The sequence below is a fragment of the Lissotriton vulgaris genome, chromosome 7, assembly GCF_964263255.1.
Source record: "Lissotriton vulgaris chromosome 7, aLisVul1.2, whole genome shotgun sequence".
In the NCBI taxonomy this organism is placed as follows: domain Eukaryota; kingdom Metazoa; phylum Chordata; class Amphibia; order Caudata; family Salamandridae; genus Lissotriton; species Lissotriton vulgaris.
The window spans coordinates 552913084-552933295 of record NC_141695.1 but is presented as its reverse complement, the minus strand read 5'-3'; the positions used below and the strand labels follow the sequence as shown (position 1 = coordinate 552933295).

Sequence of the window (20212 nt, the reverse complement as noted above, 5' to 3'; positions counted from 1 at the left end):
AGTCCACACCTCCTATGGGTTCCATGCTTTGGGATAGTGTAAACGTTATAGAAAAAAATCTTGACCGGGGTCTAAATTTTATTGAGAAATTTGTGAAACTTTTAGTAATTCAAATTGACTTGTGATGCTTGATTATTTTGTTTTGCTTTTTCAAGACACGAAACAGGGACGCGCTTGCGTAATAGTCCAACCACAAGCCGACAAACCGCTCTGAGAAAATGCTTTCACACTGTACGTAAATAACCCCGCCCACCACAGCCGTGGCCACGCCTTATTTAGACGTCACAGTCGGTCTGACCCACACCCCCTTTCGCACACGACGTCACCCTACCAGCCGACCGGAAACTAGTCTCTGTAGCTGCCACCGACACCTCCTTCATCTGCCTAAGCAGCTGCTGCTTGTTGCCCGGAGTCTGACAGGGTGTACAGGATAGGGAAGCCATGCCCCGCTGACCGGACTAGCGCGGGAGGACAAGGAGCGAGCGTCCCGTTCACCGGCAGGTAAATCAGAGGGAAGGATATGGGGAGCAGGGCTCTATGACGGGACACAGGCTTTCCGCCCGACCCTGCCGGCTGTCTATGGCGGTCCAGGCCGAGCGCGAGCCAGTTTTTAACCGCCAGTACGGACACCAGGTATATGAGACCCTGGTTTGAGCAACGATAAGTCTGGCCAGGGTTCTCTGAGCTGTCAGCCATTTGCTACGTACGCTGTACCTCCCGAACCCCACCTCTCAGCGGCGCGAGAGCCCCAGCGGTTGGCACGGCTCTGTGCGGGGACGTGTCATGGGAAGGGGCGGGTCTAAGAAGGGTGCGGGGCTATGACAGCCTGAGTACCCGGCCCCTTTAAGCGGCATTTGACTGTTCTTCTAGTGAACGAAGTGGGTCCGCATTTCTCCCTCAAAAGGCTAACGGGGGGCGAGGATATCCAGCTCTCTAATTAGGCAGTAGCCCTGCCACGCTGATACCGAGAGCTGGATGGAGACTTACTGGACAAGAGTATCAACAAAGAGAAACGTCTTTATTTATCACTATTCCAATGCTTTGTCATTTATGTTTTAACACACTTAGTAACTGTTAAATAGTAAAAATACAATGTCTGCTGCGGCTTTGTTAATATAGACGTCACGTTTAATACAGAAAAAAAGTTTGGTTTATGAAAATAACTTGTCTATGAAGAAAAGTCAACTTCTGATAAAACAGCGATAAGGTCAAAATATCTTTATTCTATATGAGCCATAAACACATGAAAACGGAGGGTAACGGCGTAACCCATTCAAAAGTAGGATGTTTAATTCAATATAAAGTCAAATGCGGCCTGCAGCCCTGTGTATGTGTATATATATATATATATATATATATATATATATATATATATATATACATACACACACACTCCAGTACAATTAGGAAGAAAACATCACATTTGATTTTGTAAACGTAACTAATTTCTTATTAAACAATCATATCTATGCATAAATGTTTTTGGGACTTAAGGAGTATCCAGTGGTTGAAGTGCATAACAAAGTATGGAAACTGCATTCAGTCACATACTCTGCCCCTCCACTAAAGTTCGCAACTAACCCCTAGTAGTTTAACATACCACATATAAACAGGAGTTAATGCAGGGCATGGTTTCCTTAAGAGTTTAACCCCTTCGATGCAGCCGCGATTCCCCTGGTGTGCTGTAAACATCACGAACAGGGGCGGGCCGTCATCAGCACATGAGCACCGTAGTGCATGACGGCTGGGGTTCATCATGAGCATGGAAGGGGTTAAGACTAATCCCAATAAACAATAACAAACAATACTACCCTGGGTTCCAGAACAGCGTGCTGACTGGCATAAAGTACTGCCATACCCTGTCGGGTGTAATAATTGCTAAATAAATGCAATTAGAATACAAATGCAATATATAATCCACTCAAATAGTAATACCATAATAGTTTGTGGCAGTCTGTTGTAGTTCATGCAGGCTGCATAGTAATTCCCTTTTGCTGCTTGACACATTCACATACGACACACCTGCTAAGGGTCAGGACTATCACCCAGTACTGTACCAGTCTACCACTAATAAATGTCCCTTCACTTACTCTTCAGGCATGGAATACCTGAAGAGATCTGACACATACTGCTGGCCAATGGAGGATTTTTTAATTAGTCCAACACTGCAGGTCCCAACTAGTTACATACTACTGCTTCTTGACATCTCGCAATAAACTAAGATATGTGCTGAATTTAACAAAATCAATCCAACAAATCTGTCATTTCACCCTTTAACCTGTGCCTGCTCAAGACCATACACTTTAATCAAAATCACCCAGAATGGATTACCCCGTCCAGTAACTAGCTATGATCATAAGAAATAATATTAAGGGACCTGCTGAATTACTACAAACCATAAACCGTACACCTATCGCTCACACTTCTTCCTCTCTCACTCCGTTAAGCACTGTGTCCCATAAAATAACTGCTCCTTAGTGGTCTACTTCATGACAACAAAAACACTTCCCACGCAGGATCAAAGCAAAGGCAACACACTTCCAACCACACATCTTACAATATCTAGTGTGCTACTCATGCGTTACAGCGTCCCCCCCCCCACCCCACCACGCAGGGTGCAGTACATACAGTATGATCCTGAGTGCAATGGGCGAGATGTCGGTGAGTGTAGTGGGCAGAGCCAGGGAAGTTGCTAAAAAGAACACAATAATATGTTACTATTTTTAATTAAAAACATATAACGCACTGTAAATATGCAAGTCAGTATTTTAAAATTGAATTACATACAATAAAAGATGTGCAGTGGTTTTTAACTGTGATTTGGGGGCAGATTTACAATTACTGGCGCAATCCTGCATATCAGCAGGGATGCGCCAGTAATTGTGCGCTGCAGCTCCACCACACTGGATGCATGAGGGAAAACGGCACAGATGTGTCACACATCTGTGCCGTAAAAGCGGCACATTGCTGGTGTTGCGTCTCAAGCGCGATGCAGCTCCAGCAAGGCTTGGGGGGCTCTATCTCCACAATGCTGCGTCAATTCTTACGCCTGCTTCAAGCAGGCGCAGGGTTGTGACGCAGCATGGGCCCAAAAGTGACTGACTGAAATCTTGTAGATTTCACTCAGCCACTTTTGGGAGGCGTTCCTGCGCCGGAACGCACCCCCCCCCCCCCCCATGCGATGGAACGCCTCATTCTGGCGCAGGGCTTTACAACGTGACGCATATGGGAGATGCGTCAAGTTGTGAATACCCCGCACCAAGGCGCAACTTTTGCGCCGCCGCTGCGTTACAAAAGTAACACAACAGCGGCGTAAAAGAGGCGCAAGGGGCTTGTAAATCTGCCCCATGGAGTTTAGGGTGGCAGCGTGGCCTTCTCAGGGGCTCAGTGACTGCATAGAAAATAAAATTATCTTAACAGATATACTAAGTGACATGTACAGTTTTAAAAATTGAAAACTTAATGTAAATGGGGGGAAAAAAATCTAAATTGAAGGCTGAAATTTAAGTTCGTATCTTCAGATTGATTTGTGAGTGCAGTGCAAATGCATCAAACAGAATGTAGTAAGGACGAAGAGTGGCTTCATTTGAAAAGCTCCAAACTTCCCATTGAAATTTAGAATTTAAAAAATATTTTTGAATGAAGCCAAATATTTAATCATTTGTGTATTTGTTTGGATGCTTGTTTCTATATTTTTGGTGTATTTTTTGCTGTGAATATCTTCGGGAATGTCAAGACTGAGTCCCTATCTTCCGGCAGTGGCTAAGTGGGGGGTCGCTGGGTTCCAGTAATGATTAAGTAGCTGTTCACAGAGGTCAAAAGGCTAAGAAGCACTGATTCATTGTGTGAGATAAAACAAAATTATTTTGAATAATATGCTATCAAAATGTACCTAGTGCAAAACTTTTATTGTAAATTTCCATTGGAAATACAATTTTGTCACTACAAACCTTCAAATAACTCCCACCAACTAAAGCAACCTACTAGGTCACAAGCGACCTTTGAATTTATTGATTAAAGAATTGCTTACATTTCTCTGAGATAACAGGCACCCTAATGAGGCTTGTTTCTTCCTTGGCTTCATAGTACGGGAGACGCCCTCCCTTTCCTTTCAACCAAAGGCACCCGAAGGTCGACATCAACTGTCCATGAACGATAGTTTTTTTAACAAAAAGTACGGGAGCTAAAATATTTAAAACTTTCTCATTAGATCCCCTTCCTCTTCAAGCACTGGATTTATCTATTGATGGCTTGTTTGGGAGTCGCATCAGTCAGCTGCTTCAGATTGCCTGTTTGTTTTTGTTTACATAAAGTATTACCCAAAAGCATTATACAGCAAATAACCTAAATGATAGTACTCAATTATGAAGGTTTTGGACCATGCAGGTAATTCAAAGGATTATGAAGGTTGGTAGTTTGTTCCTCACCAACTCTTTTTAAATTGCACACACAGCAGTTTGGCACTGGTTAATATTGAAGGTTTCTAGACTAGAGGACATTGTTTATCTGGTAGCGTCTTTTATCCTCATAGGAGCGTCGAACTTTCAGCGCCCAGCGCTGAACGTTTGAAGAACGAATGCTGGCCCGTCGGCCAACGGTCGTGCGCAGCACTGGCAAGGTAGTGCTCGCGACGACCGTTGGCCGACGGCAGCACTTAAGGGGTTATAGTTTACTATATTATCTGCTAGGAGGTAGTGAAACTGTTTTAAAATAGATTTTTGTGTCATCTTTGTTTCTAGCCTAGAGTTAATTAAGGGTTGGTGATTTGGACACATATGTTTAGGTGACCAGTGTACATGCTATTAGAGTAGATTAGAATGATGGATACCAAAGTCTCCACTAAGGCCCTTTTTTTCGCTTGGCCTCTCAATTCTGATGTGACTGTGGACAGCAGATAACAAAACCATCAGAATTACAAATTGGGATTTTTAACAGAGAGATATGTGCAGCTGAAAGTATGAAACACTGGAGAAAAATATGTGGGAATTTTTGAGGAAACTCCAATTTCCACATGTTATTCCCCAGAAACTTGTAATCCCTGTTATTTTGGTGCCCCTGGATTTACTGGAACAGCTGATAACGATCCTTCCAGGGTGGGCTAATACTGGGGATTACTCCTGGTCAATCCTAATGAGAGCCCAAGTCTGCTCTCCTAGTATTCTAGCACATGAAGCTTTTAAGAACACATGGACAGCTGCCCTGGAGGCTGGCTCCTGTAAGCAGTGTTTAATTTCAGGAATAAGTAAAGGGCATGGTTTCAAGTGACCTACGTCCCCTTATTACCGTTTGATGATATTTAACTACGGCATAATCTAATATTGCCCACAGGATTCGTTTTTGGTTTTTGGTGCTAAGTCTAAAGGGATCGAGCTTCTCATGGTTGGCAAATGGAGAAGCAATCCCTTAGGATGGAAGAAGAGCCCTTTTGGAATCCAGTTCACTACTAATGATTTTTGTTTTCTCACTGAAGAAGGCAGCCATATCGTCACATGTAAGAAGGCCGTCACCAGGGTCAGAGCGGTAGGGTGCTTTGACCGATTGTTGTTTAAAAATTTGATACAGTTTCTTGGGTCGGTTTTTTGCTTGATTCAGTTGGGTTCAAAAGAAATCAGCCTTTGGACTCTTGATTTTCTTTCCTATTATAGGAGCTCCTAACCAATCTAAGGTTAATTCAATGATCTGTGGAGGGGTTGGATCTCCAAGATCTTTCAGCTGCCCTTAAGTTGCAGCGTTCAGAGTTTAGGTTTTCGGTGAACCAAGGTTTGGCGATTTTGGCAGAAGCATTTTTTTGTTGTAGCGGAGCTAGGGAGTCCAGGATACTAGAGATAGTGGAATTGTAGAAATTGGTGAGTACCTGAATGTCTGTAGTATCAGCTTGAGAAGACAAGGCATGCTTACAGCGGGTTGCTAGATCTTGGGTGTTTATATTCCTTAGGTCTCTTTTACATTGCTTCATTTTCTTAGGTTGAACTCTTCTCAAGGACTTCTTCCTCTTCATAAAGAAGATGCTATAATGGTCAGACCAATCACATGGGCTAATGGAATCCAATTTGATGGTGTTTCCTTTTGATATAAGGTCCAGAATTTCTCCCTTGTTATGAGTTGGCCTGTCACTGAATTGAGTCAGTTCATGATCAACTAGGAAGGATTTTAAGCAGTTTACTGCTTGATCATTAGGGTTGGACCAGTGAAGGTTGAAATCTCCCAGTAAGATTTGGGACACTGACGTGTCGTTATTGGATGAGATGATTTCCATTAAATGTTCAATGAAGGAAAGATTGTCTCAAGGGGGATGATGGATGGTGTGTAGTTTGCATACACAATGCTTAAAGGAATTATATTTACTCAAAACAGGGTGGACTGTCTGTATCAGTATATCTGCACTTGTATTTTGCCAGGTTACCAGATTGTAAGATCTACAGCAATTTGTAATTAAAGTTATGATTCCAACGGAGAAGATGACAAAATAAGTTAACGAGTGGCCCTTATACCAGGGACAACCTGGGCTTATGACACATATTCAAAACAATGATTCACCTGGAATTAATTTATTACTGTCTACAAGTATGCCAACGGAGATCAATTGCAGGGAATTAATACAAACACAGCAACCCCACTATTGCACCAATAGTGATTTAATATAATTTAAGTGTAACATGTAGATATTGACAAAGCACAAAAAACATGATATTTAAATGAGTATATAAAATTGCACTTTCAAGTAGCACAGCGCACACAATCAGCGAATATCAAACAATCATTTAGGCGACGTTTCGAAGCAGTGTGAATTACTGGTTTGTCTTCAAGAAAGTCAAATGTGAAGGAATAACTAAGAAAAGCAAGTCACAGTATGATTGACTTTTCAGGTCACCTAAAGTAGGGAAATAACCTTTCCCACGCAGTCATTAACACAAGACTTTACCATGCAAATGTCTTTACCACACGCACCTTTACAATGAAAATGCAAGTAAATAAAACCCATATAAAACCTGTTGGCGGTCGCCAGTAGGTAGTTATAGTTCCAACCTAGTTTCCATAGGAAAAACATATTTTGTCTTACCTATATCTTTGACCTCGTTAGACGAATCTTCACTAAAATTTTTTTAAGTGTTTTGTGATTTTTGTGCATGGACAGTTTGGGGTGATCCATTAAGCGGGCTGAGGAAAAAGGGGAGGGCGTGTCGATTCAATTCAAATAACTTTATTTCGATTCCACAAGGAAATCATAAAAGTACACATCAATTTAGAAACAAAACAATCTACCATAAAATCACAATACATATTTGCAGGATAAAAACCATAGTACAGCTTAAAACTAAATACCATGAACATTCAATATCTATTTCTGATCATCAGAGCTGATCTAATAAAATTCAATACAGCATTACAGGTGTTTGCAGTTGACAGAGATAACAAAAATTCATAAGCTTCTTTGTAGTAGCACGTTCCAAGAGATAATAATAATGGTCTGATAAAGGTGTTTCTTGGGACCTTATACAAAGTACAAAAGAGAAAAAGGTGGAGAGTATTTTGCGAAACCTTATTATTACATTGGGCAACAAGGTAACTTCTCCCACCAACCCCCCTGCTTTGGAAAAGCAAAGAGGAAGTGTAAGGTGCCAAGGCGAAATCTTGTAAGATAAAAGCGCCATTGCGTGTTCATAATATGTGACAGATAAAAGGGGTGGACTAGCCTTCCCCGTACCCGTGATACATGATCATTTGTCTTTAAAGAACCCAGTTTAACACTTCCTTAGCATCCTTACTAAGCATATCAGGATTTGTAAACATATTTCCCAACCCTATCTTATAGAGGGTCTCCCTGACATATCGTAGCCATGGGATTTCCCTGTAATGCTCGAGTTTAAGGCAATCTTGAAGGATATCTTTAGTTAATTTCAGTTCATCAGATTGCCAAACTTTAGACCATAATATTAAAGGTGCAACGTGAATAATATCGCTTACAAACTCAATTCCAACCTCTCCGTGGCAGAATATGTTAGATGTGCCCGATGGGACAGATAGTAAGCGTTTTAGAAACTTACTCTCCATAATCTGTATTTTTTCACAATTTTGTGACCCCCCAAACACCAGCACCATAGGTCAGAGCAGAAACACATTTAGCTTTATATAAAGATGTTATTTCAGCTATACGTCGTTGTCCTAATTTACTAGCAAAGCGAAAGAGAGCTTCAATTGACTGTGTAACCTTCTGAACCCTGGCTGACAACAAAGGTTCCCAGTTCAATTTTTTGTTAAAAAGGTTTCCCAGATAATTGAAGTTATCAACTTTCTCTATATTGGAGTTCCTCACCCTGTATTTGCGAATTTTTACATTTTTCGAGCCGCATGTCATGGCAAAAGATTTAGTAAAGTTGACCCCTAAATCTAATTTTCCCATAAACATGTCAAAAGCATTCAGACAAATCTGCATGCTATTGGGAGTAAGGGCCATTAGGACAGTGTCATCTGCATATGACAACATTGGAATTCTTTTACCGTTTATCTTCGGAAAATCAGCACCAGTTTCTAATAGAAAGCCCTCTAGACCATTCGTATAAACCAAAAATAGAAAAGGGGCTAAAATACATCCCTGTCGGACGCCTTCGGTGGATAATATAGGTCTTGTTTTCTCTCCTCCAGGGCCATATCTAATTCTGACCATTGTAGCAGTATGCAACCTGCGGAGCAAAGTAACCAAAGGCTCCTCGAACCCCATAGAGTCCATCATACGCCACAATTTATCCCTGCATACCGTATCAAATGCACTGGACAAGTCCATAAATGCCAAGTGAATAGAACTATTCTTTGCACCCATGTACTTGCCCATGATCAGTGCTAGATTCAAACACTGCTCTGTAGTTCCTTTCCCCCTCCTAAAACCATATTGGGATTCTACAATAACCCCCGCCGACTCTGCCCACAATTCTAGACGCGCCAATATTACCCTACCCATTAACTTGCATGATGCGTCAATTAATGATATTGGTCTATAGCAACGTGGGTCAGACTTATCACCCTTTTTGAAAATAGGCACCAAAACTGCCTCTTTCCAGGAGGTCGGAATGGGCCCGAGCACTAATGCCTTAAAAACATTCAGAAGTAATGGGGACCAGACCTCCAGATTATGTTTAAAAAGGTCTAAGGGTACTGAATCAGGGCCAGGGGCCTTTAAAGCCGCCCCCTTAGTCAAAGCCAGCTCCACTTCCGAGAGCGTTAATGAGTCACTTAGTATCTTTGCTGATTCCATGTTAACATTACAGTATTCATCCTCTCCCGTGGTAGCAGTCTGTAGTTTCTCCTTGGGATTGAAGATTTTACTATAATGAGCTACCCAGGAGTCTTCAAGTATATGCACTCGAATGGTATTTTCTTCCCGTTTTTAAAAAGGGGGTGTCAAAAACATGCGTTTCCCATGTTAATTCCCATAGGAACTTAAACACGGCTGCAGCCCGAGCTACTCAACGGAATTTCACCAAGTTTGGTAGAAAGGTAGCTGTTGGTCCTGAAAGCTCCCTTTTTTTGTAAATTGGCCTAAATTTGTTCTGTAATTTTGGAAATATTAAGGAAAATATCAATTTGTGTGTATATATAGGGACGTGGATCCTTTGAGGATCCGACAGTCCCCGTGCTCCAATCTGGTCAGCTGCCAAAAAGAGAATGGTGTAGGGTAGGAATATCTTGACCCCCTCCTCCTAGGCCTCTGGAGGGGGGTGGAAGGGTAAGGGAGGGTCCCAAAGGGACCCAGCCAGGGTAAAATAATGTGTTATAAAAATGAAGAATTTGGCGGGAGCAGCGCTAGTTATGCGGCTCCCACCAAAAGGGTCAAATCCACTCTTTATGCCACGCCACTCTCTACTCCATTATCTCTACTCCATTCTATGCCACTCCGCTCCACTCCATTAAACTCTACTCCACTCTACAACACTCTGTGCCACTCAACAACACTGCTCCACTATGCAACACTCTACGCCAGTGGTTCCCAAACTTTTGACTCCTGATGACCCCCATTGAGTCACCACTGGAAGCCGGGGACCCCCAAGCAATTTGTATGAGTTAAATTTCAAAATTAAAACAGTAATTCGAAAAAAATACACACGTGTGCACACAAAACAAATACTCAAAGTACTAAGGATTTTGGAGCCAGATGTACGACCATTTCATTTAGCGCCTCGTAATTGGCGACACATTGCGAGTGGCAAATTGCGAGTCGCTAAATGAAATGTACAACAGTGTGTTTAACACTGTTTGGGATTCCCAATGGGGTCCCAAATTGTGAGGTTCATTAATATTAATGAGCCTCTCGCAATTTTTGAGCCCATTGGGAATGCCAGCCCTCCCAGGGATGGTGGCCTGCTGGGCTCTGCAGGCCACCATGTCTTGGAATGCTTTTAAATAAAGCAGTTTTAAAAAAAAATGCAGCCTGTTTACCACCCATTAAAAAAAAAATAAAAAAAAAATGAATTGTTTTCGTTGCCTTTTCTAAAGGCAGGCAGAGGTCCCTGGGACCCTGGGGACCCCTTCCCATTTCACTATTTGGAAGGGAATGCCCCTTCCAAATAGCAAGTTGCAAAACCTATTTAGCGAGTCCCAAACAAATTGTGACTCGCGAAATAGGCTATGTACATGGCTCAATAGGTTTTTGCATGCATAAACGGGTTCGCGAACCCGTTCGCGCATATAAAAACAGATCGTACATCTGGCGCTTAGTATTTTATATTGAAGTAATAGCTCCTCTGTCACATGTATTTCATATGTTTTATAGCATCTCTCATACCATTGTAGGATGTCAGAGCACTTTACATCCCACACATATAGAGACATTGAATCATACATGTAAATCAGTGTGTATATAAAATGTTTAAAGAGTTCTCGGTCTGGAAAAGCACAAACTCAGGATTCAGAACATAACACAGTGGCTAGCACTGACTTTAACATTAAAAATGTATTTCCACCCAAATAAATCTTTTTAGCAGCATCAGGATAATGAATAACTGGGTAAAAATATAAGTTACTAACTGGTACCATGCAGTTTGCCATCAGCTCTTTGATGACAGTTTATAGGTCCCTCCGCTAGATTACGATTGTCTCTTATGAAATGCATAGTAACGAAAGAATTGCTGTGACAAATGCATGATACACGTTCTTTGCAGTAGGCACATTAAGCCTCTGTGCTACATTAGTTCAATCAAAGCTGCAACTGAACAAAACTCTCCTCCACTCCAGCAGGTACATTAATCACTGGCATTCTCTTGACACTTTTATTGTTGCTGGAAAGCTGCTAATTATACAAGAAACATTTCTGTGCTTTTAAAACTGTTGCCTGCGGAACCCCTGGGAATGTGTCACGGACCATAGTTTGGGAAACACAGCTCTACGCTATTAACTCTATGCCACCTAATTCCTCTGTATGCTACTCCACTCTTCTCCATTCGACTGTCCTACACTACTTCACTCTACCACAATCTAATCCACTGTTTGCCATCCACTCTTATGATCTACTCCAATCTACACATCACCCTCGACGCCCTGCCACTCTATTCTACTCAACACTATGTGCCACTCCACTCTACTACATTCTACACTACTGAAATCTACTCCACTCTGACATTCTACTCCCTCCACAACACTCTGTGCTTCTCCATGACACTTAACTCCATGCAACACAATTCTTTACGCCAATCCACACGGTTCTCTACTCCAATCCATAACACTCCGCACTACTCTCCACCACACTCTCCTTAACCCCAGTAACTTTTAGCCATGCTGAACAGCAGCCACTCTGGTGTACAACATGGTTAAACATATTGGCAAAGCCAGTAGTTATTGCAAAGGCGCGACTTAAATTCACTTTGCTGTTGCCGGTTTTATCTGATAGCACACAACTTTTGGAGTCTTAGCCAGTGTCACATTATAGGTCTATTTGTAGTTTAGCAGTGCCTTGCAGTTCCATTTGTACCTGGCGGTGAGTCTCAAAAAGCCCAACTCCTTTCTTTGTAACTGCTTGTTTTCCTATGCATGGGAGTGTGTCCTAGCAACTGATGATGGACTCCTCCTTTAGAGGTGGGTTAGCACGGATTTGCGCATCGTTAGTCGCATACTGTAATGGCACCAATGCGTTTAACTAAGAAAAAATATAAATCCCCATTAGTTATGAAGTACTGTCTCAATCAGGTCCTTTCAGGTCTCTTATTTTATTTTCTCGTCTCCCGGGCATCAATTTTACAATACTATTTTGATTCTGTGAGTCTGGTGAAATCTTGAACTCTTGGTACTTGATGTGAGATTCCTTTTGAAGCTTAAGTACTCGTGTCCGTTCGTTGGCCCTGGACACTTGAGCTCGCAGAAAAGGTATTTTTTCATTTCTAAGTAGTAACATCTATGTGTAGCATGTTTGGATACCTTATTGTGTTGTTTTCTGTTTATTGTTGTGGCTTTTTGAGGTTACTCGATGTCCGTCAATATGAGGCTTCCTTCATATTGTGGTCACTTGCACCCGTAGAGGAGCCTTGTAAACAAAATATCAGTTTATACCTGGGGCAGATCATGATGACTTTACCATCTGATCTCGGATGATGTCAGACCCGACTATTTTTTTGATAACTTGTCTACTTTCCGTAACCTTTAGTGAGGAACGCACCCTTTCACGTGCTGCCGTGTAACCATAACAACGTTCTTCATTTGTTTCTTGTGGTTAAACTCGTAACAACCGGAAAGGTGAGTATTGCCGCTGTGACAGACATTAGCAACCTTTTGGTCTTTTTACCTGTGCAGTCTCATATTTTGCGTGAAACCGAGAAATGATCAGTCCAAAGTCTGCTTGCTCCTCTCTCAAATTATCGTTGTTGCAGCGACATGCCATTAAAAAAAAATCGTTTTAAATGCGTCGTCTGTAATGTTAATTCTGGTGATCGAATACACTATCTGCTTTTCCTTAACTTCTGAGGTCTACTGAAACGAATACAATATTTGCTCGGAGCAGCACACTCTGTTGTAGAGCGCATGCTTTCGTGATAATCATACACTGTTGAGGGGCGACAGATAGTAGCTATTCAGTTGAGGTGGCAGCAGAACGACTTCTAATCAGTTCATGATGGCAGATGTGTGTCACCCTCTCTCCCTCTGTAGGAGAGGGTGTCAGTCCTAGTTTTGGGTTATTTTTCCTTGTGATAATCAAGTCGTCTCTCTAAAGTTTGTCTAGGACCCCTAGATTTTAGTCCTTCCCGGGGCTGAACGGTTTCTTTTTTTTTCTGTCAAAGCTGGAATTGAGCTCCTTTTTAGTCGAGCCTAAACAGCTGTATTGACCACTACGGGGTGCTTTGGCTTGCGGGCAGTTGAATAGTACTGCTCCGCTGACCTAATAATAAACATTTTTCTCAAGTGACCGGCGGAATTGTTCATTGCTTATTGCTAATATCTGTCAGTACGCCGCAGCGAACTTGAGGAATACACGTGCATTGCCTTGCCATAGTGGCTGCTGTCCTGGGGTTGCTGTCCGGAAGGGGATTGGACGTACTTTAGGAGTGCATGCTTTTTGCTGTTATAGGTGACAGCAGACTCGTTAATTTACACCTCAATTCTCTCATATAATCGTTGTTAAATGATTGGTTTGAAGGCACCCAGTTGACGAGTTGCAGAAGTCATCGTTCGACGATGGCCACCCAGTTATCTTCCCAGGTACGGCGGTGTCACACCTAGTCCTTCTTCTATGTCCCTAATGCCGGTAAACTATCCATACTCACTTACCACTTATTCTCCCTTCAGTAATTTTATTTATATATAGCGCTTACTAGCCCCAACAACATTGTAAAAATATCCACGTTTTGTTGACAAGAAGCAAAGGGGTTGGGGCTCTCCCACATACTTGCCATCCATTAAAGGATTAACTGCCCCACCTATGGGCTTGAGACCCCGCAAAGCATACTTGGACTCTTATTACAGCAGGTTTCTGGGCTGCTAATAAACAGCCTAGAACCCCATTGTCTATACAGCTATAGGCCCCCAAAATAGCAGTGGACTATGTGTTCATGTGACCTACACATACACGCCTCACGTCAGCAGCTTGTCCTACAGTGATATTAAAGCAGAGAGTCCCACACTGACAGCCTAGATTTCAACTTTTGTTTTCCCTTCCCCACTGCATTTTTTTTTGCGGCTTCTCGCATTTGTCCTCTACACTGCAATCCAAAAACATAAGTAAAAGACATTGCTAACTCTTGCAAATGCTAGACCTATCTGCATTGCCAATGCTTGTTTTCAATATTGATATAATCGTCCTGATAAGCTTATCATTGAGTACGAACCCAACTTATATAAATTGTTTTTGGCTACATTGAGTGAAAGCCTAGCGGGTTGAAGGAAATAAGATAGGTTTGTTGCCAGAGTTCACTCCATATGTCAAGAGCAGGAAAACATTCATAGTGTCATGATGCACAAGAGTACCACCCCAAAGTAACAGGGTCCACATCCTCTTCAGTCCGTCTCTAAAGCTATGCAAATCTGTGAGGCACGACTCACTTGGCTGCTTTGCAGATTTTGTTACCTGACCTCACTTGCATTTCTGTCCATTTCGGCCCAGAAAGTAGTTGCATCCCTTATTGGTGTATCCTAAATGCCAGTCAGCTCCGGATTACCCAACAGGGGGTATGCCAGTAAAGCCTATTACTTCCTATGCAGGACAACACTGTTTGTTTCACATCAAAGAACCAAAATAGGGCGCCTTAGTCTGCATCCAACTCGGACACCAAGTTTGGTAGCATTTTCTTGCCCTTATTTTAGTTGCACAAAGTTAAACTAGTACCTTCTCTAATTGACGTTTGAGATACTATCAGTGGCTCAGCTTCTGGGAAGGTTCAGGGATCTTCTTATGCATGCGAGTGGCTTCATGTACTCTCTATCAGGATAAAAAAATGCATTTAGTTTACACTAATGTATTAATCCTACTAATGCATGTTTCTGTATTTTGAACTCCAGACAAATTCGCTACCCTTTACAAAACTGTTTGTGTTTGTAACATTTCTGTGGCTGCAGAAGATCCATTATTATATTTACCTGAAAGATTATTCCACCGGCAGAGCGCTAATGAGTTCAGTTTTTCATTAATCATTTGGATCGCGTTCGATCTAGGGTCATGCATAATCCCCAGAATTCTTTAACAAGATTCAGTTCATAAGGGCTATGAATCTGTAGTGTGTGTTTTCTCCTCCAGAAAGTGTTTGTTTCATCAGATAGACTACAAGCTTTTAAAAAGAATTCTGCAAGGACATGGCACGCTGTTGATAGCCAAACCAACTTTGCCTCACTTACAGATTCCAGTCTATTAGTGATAGTTTTATTTTGATAGACTAGAGTCGCATAACTCGTTTCACCTCATATCTATGAAGGATACACAAGTTATTCTGTTCCCTTAAACTGGTAAGGACCATCACGTTTGTGATTATTTCTGCTAAATGTAAAACTATGTTCCGAACAGAAATCTGGCGTAATGGCTCAGCTGGGGTTAGAAGAAAGCTAACCTATACAACTACACCCGGATTAATCAGAAATAGGAGCGCTGCAGAATGTAAAAAAATTGGCACTGCTGTCCATAACTGTAGTAAATTAGGCTTACCCCCCCCCTTTGGTTTATCTAGATGGCAAAAACGCGTTTGGTGATGTACACTGGAATTATCTGTTTAAAGACTTGTGTCGTGTGGTGCATGCATTTTGGTTACACTTTCTCCATTGGTAGCTTTTCCTTATGTTCCCTTTCATCAGCATACATGATATTGGACTTTTATCACATTGCTTCACCTTCAGCAAGGGCACTAAAAAGGGATGTCTGTTTTCCCGTATGTCATTCAACTTGATTTTTGAACATTTTGCTTGTGTTATACGTACAGATGCTATGATTTGTATATTGTCGAAAGTGAATAAAAGATAATTTTTCTAATTCGCTGGCGTTTTTCACTATTTTTGGACCTTGAATGACTGAAACTAATGTCATCTAGTAACGTCGGTTGGGGCGTTTCTAGATAAATGGCTAACTGGGCATTAACTCCGTTTAATGCTCTCTTCCAAAATGATTAGTAAGGCAGACGTATCGAACTTCAAATATAAGTGGAGTACTAAGGAAATGTAATACTGGAGCATAATAATTTGAAGATATGTATGTTTACCAGAAAATCGCTAATAAAGGTTAGGAACACGAGGGAATTGAATATCCTTGAGTGCTTCAAAAGGAGTTTAAGTATTTGGGCAAGGAAAACATGAGCAACATGATTTTTCACCTAGGCTAATCTAGCTTTCCTACAATGGTATTTTTTTGTGTGTGTTAAACTTGCTTTTATGCTTATGGGAGGATATCTTTAGATCTTTGATGTGTCTGTTTACCTTTTGAAACTAAAGATATCCGCACTAAATGGAGGAATTGGTGTTTGCAAACTCTGTAAACTGTCAATACTCTTTTATTGTGAAAGCAGTGGGTGTGCAGGCAGCCACTGGCTTACTAGCTTTAATAGTTTAAACTGGGTGCATATTGAACAAGCATTTGCAATGCAATAGGTCTTGCATTATTAAAGTTTGAGATATTGTCATTGCTAATAATAATGCAACATCAATAGCAATGGCTATTGCAATGCATTTTTGCATGCGCCCTGCTACAGGCTTGACCTACAAATTAGCTGAAACACTGGTGAGGAGAGAGGGAGAAGAGAGAATAGAAGGCATTAGTGACGAGGCAGCGGGGATACCGAAAAAAGCATTGTGCAAGGACGAGAGAGAGCGAATGGCAGTTGAGAGGAGGCTAGAAAACGAAATGGTAGTGAGACCACTGCAGTAAAAAGAGTAGAGCGAGAGAGAGAAGGAATGATAGAAATGAGGCAAGGCCAAAAATATGTGTAAGGAAACATCGATCTGGAATTTTGGGGGAGAGGGGTAAGAAATAGAGAAATAAGTGAAGGGAAAGAGTGGTGTGATGGTCAAACCAAGAAATAACAGACAAGACAGAGAGACAGCCAGACATGGTGAGAGGTACAAGAACAAAATATGGTGGTGGTGGTGAGAGCTTCAGAACAAGAATTAGCCTGGAGGCGAGAGAGAGAAAAAGTGCAGCAGATCGAGAAGGGCCAACAAGCAATACTGCAGGAACACAATGACATCCGATGATAGAGAGTGGACAGAAGCAAAATATTGAAGAGGAGATGACCAGGACAGAGTGATAGGACTGGGAAGAGGCAGTATAAGAGAGCATAGAGAAAGGGGAGGGCAAAGAAGGGCAAAGTGCGACAGAGCTACAAATTCAAGAGAGAAGGACAAAACCATAACTAATTTAGGGAAAGGCAGAAAAAGAGCAAATCGCAGAATAAATATATTAGAGAGGAGGGGAAAGCCGGACTGGAGAGAGGGCTTAACAGTAAATGTAGAAGAAAAACACATAAGAGAGAGCGCGCACGAGTGCTCAAAACAGCGGATATATAAAAAATAGGTGAAGGAGAAATCTATTCACACTGTGCATGTTGTCTAATGACATGTACAACACACTGCAGGAAAAAGAATAATACAAATATTTTATAAAATCCTGAAAGAGCTCAGATAGAGAAGTCCTACCCCTTACGAACAGCTCCCTCAGCACTTCCAGGAATAACCCAAAGGAGAGGGGTTAGGGAAGGGGGGGGGCGGAATGCAAGCAGCACCTAGCCTGTTACAGAAGCCAATTCCAGGCCGGTGGCACAGCCGGGACTTCTGTCACAGGCCATTTTTTTCGCTGGGAAGGCAAATAATTACACACATTACCCCTCCCCCGCTGTCATGCAACTAACTTCCCCCCTCCTCTCTAGAGTACTGGGAGGGAAAAAAAAGTAAAGCTTTGCATGTAAATGGTGCTACTTCAGCAGCACAATGAGTGGAGCTGTCCCGGGAATCGAGATGAGGCGGACAGTACTATCCTTGACCCTGCCTTCAGGCAGGTCGCTCCCCACGCCACCCGCGCAGCTCCACCTGACTGCGCCTGTGTTCCTGTGCCCCCGCTGCTGAATGGCTCTGTGGGTGTTCGAGGCCCGCCTCCACCCGCAGGCTCCCACCTGCGCCTCATCCCTGGTGGGCAGTGGGCCTAAGGTTTGTTGCCGCCACCTGTTTTGTGCCCCCAGTATCCTTTGTGACCACCTGTATTGTGCCCCAATTACCGCTTGCTTTTGTGACTGTTTTGCTTCTGTCTTTTCCATTTGCCGCTTGCCTGTTGCCTTGCCTTAGGCTTGTTTTCTCCTTCCTGCCCGTTCCCCCCCCCGCTGCGTCCCTGCGGCCCCGCCCCCATTGGCTCCCTCTCCCCTCCCAGCTGCTCCTCCCTCCCCTTCTTATGGTGGCCGCGGCGCGGCTGTGAGAGCGACCCTTGACCCTGCCTTCACGCAGGTCGCTCCTCACGCCGCCCGCGCAGCTCTACCTGACTGCGCCTGTGTTCCTGTGCCCCCGCTGCTGAATCACTCTGTGGGTGTTCGAGGCCCGCCTCCACCCGCAGGCCTCCACCTGCGCCTCATCCCTGGTGGCCAGTGGGCCTAAGGTTTGTTGCTGCCACCTGTTTTGTGCCCCCAGTATCCTTTGTGACCACCTGTATTGTGCCCCAATTACCGCTTGCATTTGTGACTGTTTTGCCTCTGTTTTTTCTGTTTGCCGCTTGCCTGTTGCCTTGCCTTAGGCTTGTTTTCTCCTTCCTGCCCGTTCCCGCCGCTGCGTCCCTGCGGCCCCGCCCCCATTGGCTCCCTCCCCCCTCCCACCTCCCCTTCTTAGGGCACGCCGCTGGCGCGCCAAAGGCAAGCCCGTCTGCGCCCGGACCGCGCCCAGCGCCATAACCCCTGGACCCCGAAGCCGCCACAACACCAGACTGCACTACGACTCCAACACCCTCCACGCACTTGATCCCGGACGAGATCAACCCTGCTACTGGGCCACCCCGAAGCGCACCCAAGGGCCCTTCACCTGCCGTAACTGCACCTTCTCCAGCATCCGGCCCGCCAAACCATCAATCGGAGAACCCAACCACCTCCGATGCATCCTCCTCAACACCAGCTATGCTTGCAAGCACACCATCGAACTCTGGGACCTCCTAGACTCCACCAACCCCGACGTAGCCTTCCTGACGGAGACCTGGCTGAACGCTACCTCGGCACCAGATGCCATAGCCATCCCAGAAGGCTACAAGATCTCTTGCAGAGACCGCACCAACGGAGTGGGAGGGGGAATCCACATCATCCACAAGGACACCCTCAGAGTCTCGACCAGCACTGACGACACCCTCACCACCGCCGAGCACATGCACTTCCAGATCCACACCGACCCAAACACCACCCTCAGAGGAAAACTCGTCTACAGACCACCCAGACCCCGGCCACAGTTCAGCGACTCCATCGCCGACCTCATCAGCACCCACGCCCTCGCCTCCACGGACTACATCCTCCTCGGGGACCTGAACTTTCACCTCGAGAACAACATCAATGCCAACTCCACCGGCCTGATTGCCAACCTCGCCAACCTCTGACTCAAAGAGCTCGTGACGACACCCACCCATGCCGCTGGACACACACTGGACCCCATCTTCACCACAAGTCCCCACGTCTCCTTCAACCACACCACCGACCCCACTGGAGAGACCACAGATGCGTCCACTTCACCTTCAGGAAACCCACCACACACCACCACACCCTACAGATGTCATGCCGCTGCTGGGGCAAGGTCACAGAGGACCAACTGACCACCGCCTTCGCCCTGGGACCACCCGCTGACCCCACCGACCCAGACACCGCCGCCATCAACCTCAAACAGTGGATCAACGACTGCACCAACACCCTCGCCCCACTCAAGACCTCCGCCACCAATCACACCAACAAGAAAGCCACCTGGTTCACCGAAGACCTCCATGCGCACCTGTCGGAAGCTGGAGAAGAGCTGGTTCTGCGACCGAACACCAGACAGCCACACAGCCCACAAGAACGCCACCTGCAGACACCACCAACTCATCAGGACCGCCAAGAGGGCTGCCTAGACAACAACACACAGAACAGCAAAGAGCTCTTCGACATCATGAAAGAACTCTCTAACCCCAGCTGCAACACCAACGACATTCCACAGTCACAAGACCTGTACAACTCACTGGCCACCTTCTTTCACCGCAAGATCACCGACATCCACGACAGCTTCAACGACATCCACAACAGCTTCAACGACATCTACGACAGCTTCAACA

General features: G+C 44.0%; 1 protein-coding gene across 2 annotated transcripts in view; it reads left to right on the top strand.

Moving 5' to 3' along the window:
* Window positions 1–268: 268 nt before the first annotated feature.
* The window catches only part of NDEL1 (nudE neurodevelopment protein 1 like 1), a 418831-nt gene continuing 398887 nt past the window's right edge, over window positions 269–20212 (top strand). Inside the window, exon 1 of one of the 2 annotated variants that reach the window (XM_086930644.1) lies at window positions 269–501. The gene's annotated coding sequence lies outside the window, so the exon portion shown is untranslated. The remainder of the gene's footprint in view (window positions 502–20212) is intronic. The other variant, XM_086930645.1, reaches the window with a different exon arrangement.